Source organism: Miniopterus natalensis, chromosome 9 (genome assembly GCF_054644295.1).
Source record: "Miniopterus natalensis isolate mMinNat1 chromosome 9, mMinNat1.hap1, whole genome shotgun sequence".
NCBI classification, from domain to species: domain Eukaryota; kingdom Metazoa; phylum Chordata; class Mammalia; order Chiroptera; family Miniopteridae; genus Miniopterus; species Miniopterus natalensis.
Window position 1 is genome coordinate 15,573,619 of NC_142089.1, and position 8,376 is coordinate 15,581,994.

The window sequence follows — 8,376 nt, forward strand, 5'->3', positions numbered from 1 at the left end:
TTCTCAATTCCAAAAAGATAATATTGGAAAAAGTTTAGCATTCACTAGAATTTTTCAAAGTGCAGGTACAACGCATTAATAGTTTGTATCAACTTAGTGGAGACCAAAAGTTTGTTTTGAATGAAATACAAGAAAACGAAATAGAATAAAAAAAATTACATTGTACCACCAGTAGTAAAGATAAATATTGTTTCATGAAACTTATTTCAATTTTAAATATTAATATGTACATATGTGTGTATAAATACTGGGTAACAATGAAAATGCATCTTATAGTGGGTTGTAATGAAAAAAGTTTCAAAGCCACTTTACCAGAGGATAAAAAACTGGCCAGTCAAAAAAGAAGAAAATATTTACTTCAAACTACATATGAAATAACACTGGCAGTTTGGGTAGTTCTCTAAATTAGTTTTTTAAAAGCAAGCCTCTGAAAAAGAACAACAAAAAAAGGAAACTATCTGGGTAAAAATCAATAGTTTAACAGAGTTATCTATATAAACAATTTCACAGAATGTGAGGTACTGAAACGAAATAAATATATACTAACAAGAGATAGAAAGAAATGAGACAAAGCTAAGAATTTCAGTTCACTTACTTATTAAATGCCACATCAATATGAGAAATGACCTATTTTCTTTGTAAAAGCTCTCGTTCTCAACCTCAAGAACACATATTCATCAGTGTTATCTAATTACTGCTTCCTAATCTATAGCACAGACCTGGTAAAAAGGAAAAGTAGATTTGGAAAGTTCAATGAAGTAATAACACACTGATTACTAGGGTATTTTTTATATGACACATATGTACTATTTTTTAATCAATATTCTCTAAATTATGAAATATTTTAAGAAAAAATCATACACATATTTTGGATCATGTGTTGGTAAAAACACTGAGATGATCATCAATCTAACAGAAAAAATTAACATCATTGTGCTAAATTAAAATTCCGTTATTATTATTATTATTTTTTAAATATATCTTTATTGATTTCAGAGAGGAAAGGAGAGGGGGGAGAGAGAGATAGAAACATCAATGATGAGAGAGTCATTGATCGGCTGCAGCCCGCAACCCGGGCATGTGCCCTGACTGGGAATCGAACCCCCATCGCCCGGATCCTAGGTCGATGCTCAACCGCTGAGCCACGCCTGGCTGGGCTTCCCTCTTATTTTGAAAAAAAGAGGAACAACAGATGAATCTGACCTAAATCTTTTTCAACTACTATGGAAACTAAAGAATAAAGTTCAATCCCACCTAAGAGCTAATCGTTCTAATTTATTTTCATAGTAACAGTGCTGATAGCAACAAACTACCAATTTTCCTAAATTCAGTAATTGCCACATTATCAAATTTCAGATGAAAGAAAACTACTGAAATTTTAGAAGATAAACTGATTATCAAATCCACATATAAAAAGTTACTTCCAAAACAAAAATTAAATGTTTAAATCAAAATAAAGAACATTCTAAATACCAACAAGTAAATCATCATAGCAAAGCTTATACTTTTCAGCTCCATACAATACTTTTCCCACCAAAGAAAAAGAAAGAAAAAAAAAGAAACAAACAAAAGCTACTTTAAAAAAACAGGGTATTGTGCTCACTTCGGCAGCACATATACTAAAAAACCCCAGAAAAAGGAACTTGCCCTGGCCGGTATGACTCTGGTCAGAGCATCAGGCAGTACACCACTGGACACCCAAGGGTCATGGGGTTTGCTCCCCAGCAGTGCCTTAGGGAGGAAACCAGTCCATGTGACTCTCTCACATCGATGTTTCTCTCTGTCCCCCTCTCCACTCTCTCTGAAAAGCAATGGAAAAAATATCCTCAGGTGAGGATTAACAAAACAAAAAAAACCAAAACCCACAAACAAACAAACAGGGTACTTGATGTCTGAATTAATAAACGGAGTTAATATATAAGAATTAAAATAAGTAATATCACTAACCAAGTGTCACTTCTTACCAGAAATAATTATAGTTTTTTTCTGTTAATCAGATTCCGTAATTCTCAATTGTTTTAAAAATACTTAGAAAAACAATTTCTCATCATATCTGAGTCCCAGACTCTTGAGTTAAGCTGCACCTCAGTTAATATAAAACCATCTCCCCTTCCCTTAGAGGTGCAACAATTTTTTTGAATTTGGAAATAATAAAAGCATAAAAGAATATTAATATGATGAGCAATATTCTAAATGACTATTTTTAATTAAAAAAAGAATTTGCTTGTGAAAGTTCCCCTCCTCTTGACTAAAGTAAAAATAAAAACACTAATTTAAATATATTACTCTTGACATGGTAGTCTTAAAGAAATTAATGTACTTAATTTTGCACAAATTTCCAAATTTGAAAATGAGAGTAGAGATAAGTTAGAAATTTCAGTTTTAATCTTCTGTTTTTTATATTTCAAAGTTGTTAAATTCATATTGGAAATATTAAGATTTCAGAGTTTAAAACTATTTTTGGTATTTGTGCTGCCGAAATTCTATAGATCAAAGAAAGGGGAAAAAGTTAATATCAAGGGGTAAGACATTTTAGTAATATAGAATACATTTTACTTATACTGCCTATTCTTCAAATAACACAAAAGTAATTAATTTCCATATAATTTTTTATTTGGTTAATCCTCACCCAAGGATATTTTTTCCATTGATTTTCAGAGAAAGTGGGAGGGAGGGGGAGAGACACACAGAGAGACACATTGATTGGTTGCCTCCCAAATGCACCCTGACCAGAGCAAGCCTGCAACCAAGGTTCGTGCCCTTGACCAGAACTGAACCTGCAACTCTTCAGTCCTCTAATCACTGAGCCAAACTGGGCAGGGCGATAATTTTTAAAATATGTTTTTATTGATTTTTAGAGAGAGTGGAAGGGAAAGGGATAGAGAGACAGAAACACTGATGACAGAGAAACATCGACTGGCTGCCTCCTGCATGCCCCCTACTAGAGATGGAGCCTGCAACCCGGGCATGTGCCCTGACTGGGAATCGGACCAGTGACCTCTAGGTTCCTGGGTCAATGTTCAACCACTGAGCCACGCCAGGCAAGCCACAAGATAATTTTTAAAGAGGGAAGGATCTGGTCGTGTTTTGCTTTCTTAACATATGATTTTTGCCATCTAAGAAATATCGGTAGTAAAGAGTTTGCAATTTGCCCTAAGCCAGCATTAATAAAAAGACCAGGTAAACCCACCCCTGCTCTACAATTCCCAACCAGAAGCAGTATTCTTACATGTTTCAGAGAAATTGGATTTTTTTCCTTAACCTATAAAGGAAGAAATCACTAAATTAGTAGAACTTTGTACAAAAAAGTCATGAACTCTGGAGCCAGAAAGACTAAGTTCAAAATCCAGCTCTCCTGCTAACTAGTGTTGTTACTTTGGGCAAGTTAAGTAACTTCTGTGCCTTCATTTTCTCATTTATAAAATTAAAATAAGGACTAAAAAGTTAATATATGCACATCACTTAGAATAGTTTCTGGCACATAGTAAGTGCTATGTAAAGTTGGCTTTTATTTTTACTGTTTACCATTACAGATTTTTATAGTTCAGTTGTGAAAAAGTTCCCTAAATAAAAATTATTTAATTTTACCTATAAAGAATATTTTATATTAAGCTGTCACGCAGAGTAATTCAAGAACCTTAAACTCAAATAATCATGAGAAATCACTGTTTTGAAAACAATAGAAAATCATAAAATCTAGGTTAAAAAATCGTATACCATTGTCATTGATAAGAAGCAAAACTTTCTTAGGGTTAAACCTTTTTAAATTCTAATTACGTTGTCTCTTTTTTTGCTACACCCTAGAGATGCAGGTTATACTAAGTCTTATAGTTTAATTCAGGTATGTACAAATAAAACCAAATTCAGTATTTAAGTATAAATGTCAGTCCTGTATAGTGTCACCTACTTCACATAGATAGCCTATTTATGTATTATTATTATTGTATAAGTAGATATCTAAAAAAAATATGCTGAAAGAAATGTATTACAAAAATTACTGCTATTTTCTAGGGTGAATAAAAAGAAATCTAACTAGTACAAATATTAACCAAGCTAATACGTTAAAGTGCATCTATCACAATCTGTAGTAAGATCTTTATGATATTAAGTACTGACTGCCTTGGGTTGATCTGTTGACTTACAGTAAGTCAGCACTATTTACACATTTCCTTTTCTGATTTAAAATACTACATATTTAAAAGGGGAAAACAGTAAGTATAAATTTTATGAAGTCCATATTTCAAATGTTTTTTAATATACTATAAGTAACAGAGAAAATACCCTAATTATTTCTACATTTAATAATTAGATACTCCAGGACTTAGGTTTATGGCATCAAATAAAAATATCAACATGATGATGTGGCTGCTATTCCACTGTTTGCTATATGTTCTCTGCCAATAAGACATATCAGTAAGTCAGTTTATAGCTTAAGCCATATATTCTGTACAAAAACATGCACTTCTATTTTTTAATCAGCAGATAGAAAGCCCACCTAATTTCTACTTTACTATAAATATAATAATTCAACCCCTTGGTATAAACCAATTAAGTGAATGTATGGAAAGAATAAACTATTCCTAATATTCTCAAATATATTTTAAACTACCTCTTAGCTGAGCTGTTTTATGTCAAACTAATTTGAACTACTCTTCCTCCACTTAAATCACACATGAGTTAAAACATGCTGTTTTTATATGCAGAACACAAAGATCTTTTAGAAAATCTACCAAAAAAGTTCTATGAGTTTTTTGTATGTAAGCAAAACAAAGAGAATGGGGCTGTGAAGTGGCTCAGGCAGATCACAGAAACTCATACCGTACTGTATTTTCCTTAAAACATATTGTAGGCTCAAGGATAAAAATCAAAACATGTAAAACAAAATACAGAAGAAAGAAAATGACAAAAAATAACAATAAAAAATAATCAAACCAAGTCAAAACAAAAAAACACACAACTAACTGGCAGACATAAAACTAATATGCAAAAATACATTTTAAACTGAACCCTCTGGGTTATAAACTAAGATTGTCAAACTAAAGTAGAAATTTCTATAGAAAACTGACAGTGAGACCTCTCCTGAGCTTTAAAAACACATGTGGCAGGTCCTCAAATAGTTCTAATATTGATGAGATGCCCAGGAACTTAACTGTTGTTTATATCAATTAGTCTATGGTAAAATTGGTTCCATTATAAGCCGTTCCACGTAAAGTCACAGAACCTATCGATAACATTGAGTGAGGACTTACTGTGCACACCAGACTGTCTCTAGTAATTTTTGTTGTTTGGCAGGAGATAAGAGATGCAGGCTTTTCAGTAATTAGAGTATATCAGTGTTCCGTACGAAGACCAAGAGCATGAACACAACTACTCCAATGTGACTATAGGATGCTCATTTCATGTAGAGGCTTTTATGCAGAATCTAGGGCAGAAGAGATTTTAGAAGAAAGGAGAAAGACACTCCCCTAAGACTTTCAACTTCTACTTCTGCACAACAGTTTCTTTCTAGGGTCCTTCTTTGAAGGCAAAGTGACTTAAGCTTTAAATTTAAAAATCTGTCATAGATTACCCTAAAACTTTCATTCCTATAACATAAATTTACTGAAATAAACCACTAAATACTATATTTTGTTCTCCAGGCTATGGCTTTGATGGAACTAAAACCCACTTCTCTGTGTGCATGCACAGGACTTCTTTATTTGTAAAGGGGCTTCAGCAGTTAGATAAGTCCTGAAAGCCAACCAGAAGGGTCCTTCTCTGTGGCTTCTAGGACTAATATGGCCAAGCTCCAAAGTCCTTTGCTAAAAATAGATGAAGGTAGCAGCCCAATTTTGGTATAAGCCAAAGTCTATGCTATGTTCACAGATGTATATGTATCATATAATGAGGGAGACTTTTTTATAACTCATTAGTCAAAAGAGAAGCAGGTGCTAAAAGCTGTATTTATTCTGTTCACTGTAGTACTAAATTTTAGAACACAATTTGTATGATTATAGAAACTGATCACACAAAAACATTTGCAATCAAATGCTAGACATACACCATAAAGATCAGAAAAACAAAAATAAAAATTATCCAATCCTGTACCTCAAATATACCTCAGATCACAAAATTTGGGAAAGAGTACACTAATCATTATTAAACCCAACCCCTTCATTTTAGAGATGACTAAAAGCCTCCAGAAAATTTTAAGAGATTTAAGAGAAACTTAAGTCTCAAAATAAGAAAAAAATGGTTTTAAGACTGAGGTGGGACAAGTAAAGAAAGAAATAAAAGAAGAATATTCTAAGAAGTAAAGTACTGTAATGTCTGGCTTATGAAGAAACAGGAAGAAAAACAGAAAATTGTCAATACGGTAAAAATGAAGAAACAATGTATAAGAGGCAAGGATAAAGATACATCTGAACACTGAGTTCAACGAAAGAAAATGTACTTTGAAATTACTGCAGTGAACTCTTTAGCAGAAAACGTTTCAATAACAACACATTAAGATTTTTGGAAATAAACTTATCAATCTGGGCCTAATAATCTCCCAAGAAACTCTGTCCTTTGTCACGGCAACTGTCCTGTAAGTAAAGCCCATGCAGAAAACCAAGCCGACCCTCCCAGAACATGGGTGTGTGTTTTTGCCTCAGAAGTGCATGTCTCCATTCTCACGGAACAGAGAAGACCAAAACGACACGACGCCCTCAAGATCTGTCAATTAACAAGATCACTCAAGCCCAATCGCTAGCAGTTATGTGTGCCTGCTACCTGTTAGCCTGTTCCGGAGAGAGCCCCCAAAACTGTGCTCCACTGAGGAACTGCGAACGCCTTTGTTGTTTCCAAACTACGGAAGCTACCAGAGTTCAGTCTAACCCAGCGCCTCAAAGCAAAACTTCCCCCAGGCCTGGTAAATCTGCCCACATTGGGGGTTTAGCACAGCCCTGTGCTAGCTACGAAAAGGCGGGAGAACCCCAGGCGAGGCGCAAATGTCACCTACTAGTCTCGGGAAGGGTCAAAGTGAGGAAAGTTGGAGGTCAAGAATCTAGGACCCCGTTTCGCAGTGGAGGAGGAAGGTCACAGTGAGGCGGCCGACCGTCCTGCCGGGTGAAAGAACAGCGAGAGCCCGGGAACGGGGTTCGAGGAAGAGGGTGCTCAAGTGAGAGTAAGGGGGGTAACTAGACAGTGGCGGACGGAAGCGCCGAGGCAACAGGCACGAAGCCGGGGCTTGTGAGGGGCGGGCGAGGCTGAGCAAAAGCAGCGAGGCGAAAGGTGCGCGGAGGCGAGAAAGGCTAAGCTGAGGTGAAAGGGGTGAGGCCAGCGGGAGGCAAAGGGCTGAAGAGAGGGAGGCACAGCAGGGACAAGGGACAGGCAAAGAGAACCCCCACCCACAGGGACCGGGACAGAACTCTTGACCGGTCCCCCTGCAGGCTGTAGTCGTCCGGCCGCACTCAGACCCTGTCGACAGCGGAGACTCACCCAAAGGCTGCAGAGGGCTCGCTGCAGGGCATGGGGACCGGTCCAGACCCACAGTAGAACCAAGCGAGTGGAGGAAACCGCGGCGTTAGCGTGACCCGGATGCGCATCCCTAGAAACCGGAAGTCACCGTCCAGGGTCACCTCATAATCCACACCTCGTTCCACCAGAAGCCTCTGGGCGCGTGTGTCAGGCATCAAGGGGCGGGGCAGAGTCCAAGCCCCGCCCACTTCTCCACCCCAGCGAGCCCCGCCCCTGGTCACGCCTCCCTGGGGGCCCCCGGGGTACCCGGTGAGGACAGGCTGGTTTTTGCTGCGCCCAGGCCACGGTACCCCGGTAAAAAATACTTAAGCACTCATTTTTCTAGAAGATCTCTTAAAATGCGTGTAATCCCAACCTCCCTAAAGAGAACATGAGGAGAAATGCATTTGGCAGATTTAGAAAAACTGTGGAAGGAAGAATGGGTGGGAAGTTTTGAAAGATACTTGAGGGGAGGCTAACCCAAGGTGATGTTTTTATCCCCAATATTAGCTTATACAAATATTGTATTTAGCGTACAATTAACTTCTATTTCGTGCAAATTATTTCATGTAATTATTTTGTCAGAAACAAAAATTTTAAAATTTTTCATTAACTTTAAATTACTACCCAAATATGGGTTGAATCCAGGTTTTGTAGCAGCTTGAAATTCAATTTGGGGGTCTTCTTTAAGAAAATTCAATTACAAATTTAAAAAATTTTCACTAACACAAAATCCAGAAAAATTATATATTACTAATTAACTGCTTGATATGCCTCTAAAATACTTTTTTTTCCTTTTTGGTAAAATTTTTGGCTGTAGTCTTTGATCACCTATGACAATAATTTACTAAGTAATATTTATGTACTAAGATCTTTGACTCCTCTCTTGCCCTACAT

At 36.6% G+C, this 8,376-nt stretch overlaps 1 protein-coding gene across 1 annotated transcript in view; it reads right to left on the reverse strand.

Moving 5' to 3' along the window:
- EYA3 (EYA transcriptional coactivator and phosphatase 3) overlaps positions 1-7,608 on the reverse strand; it is an 84,253-nt gene extending 76,645 nt beyond the window's left edge. The window contains exon 1 of the mRNA XM_016216849.2: positions 7,462-7,608. The gene's annotated coding sequence lies outside the window, so the exon portion shown is untranslated. The remainder of the gene's footprint in view (positions 1-7,461) is intronic.
- Positions 7,609-8,376: the final 768 nt, after the last annotated feature.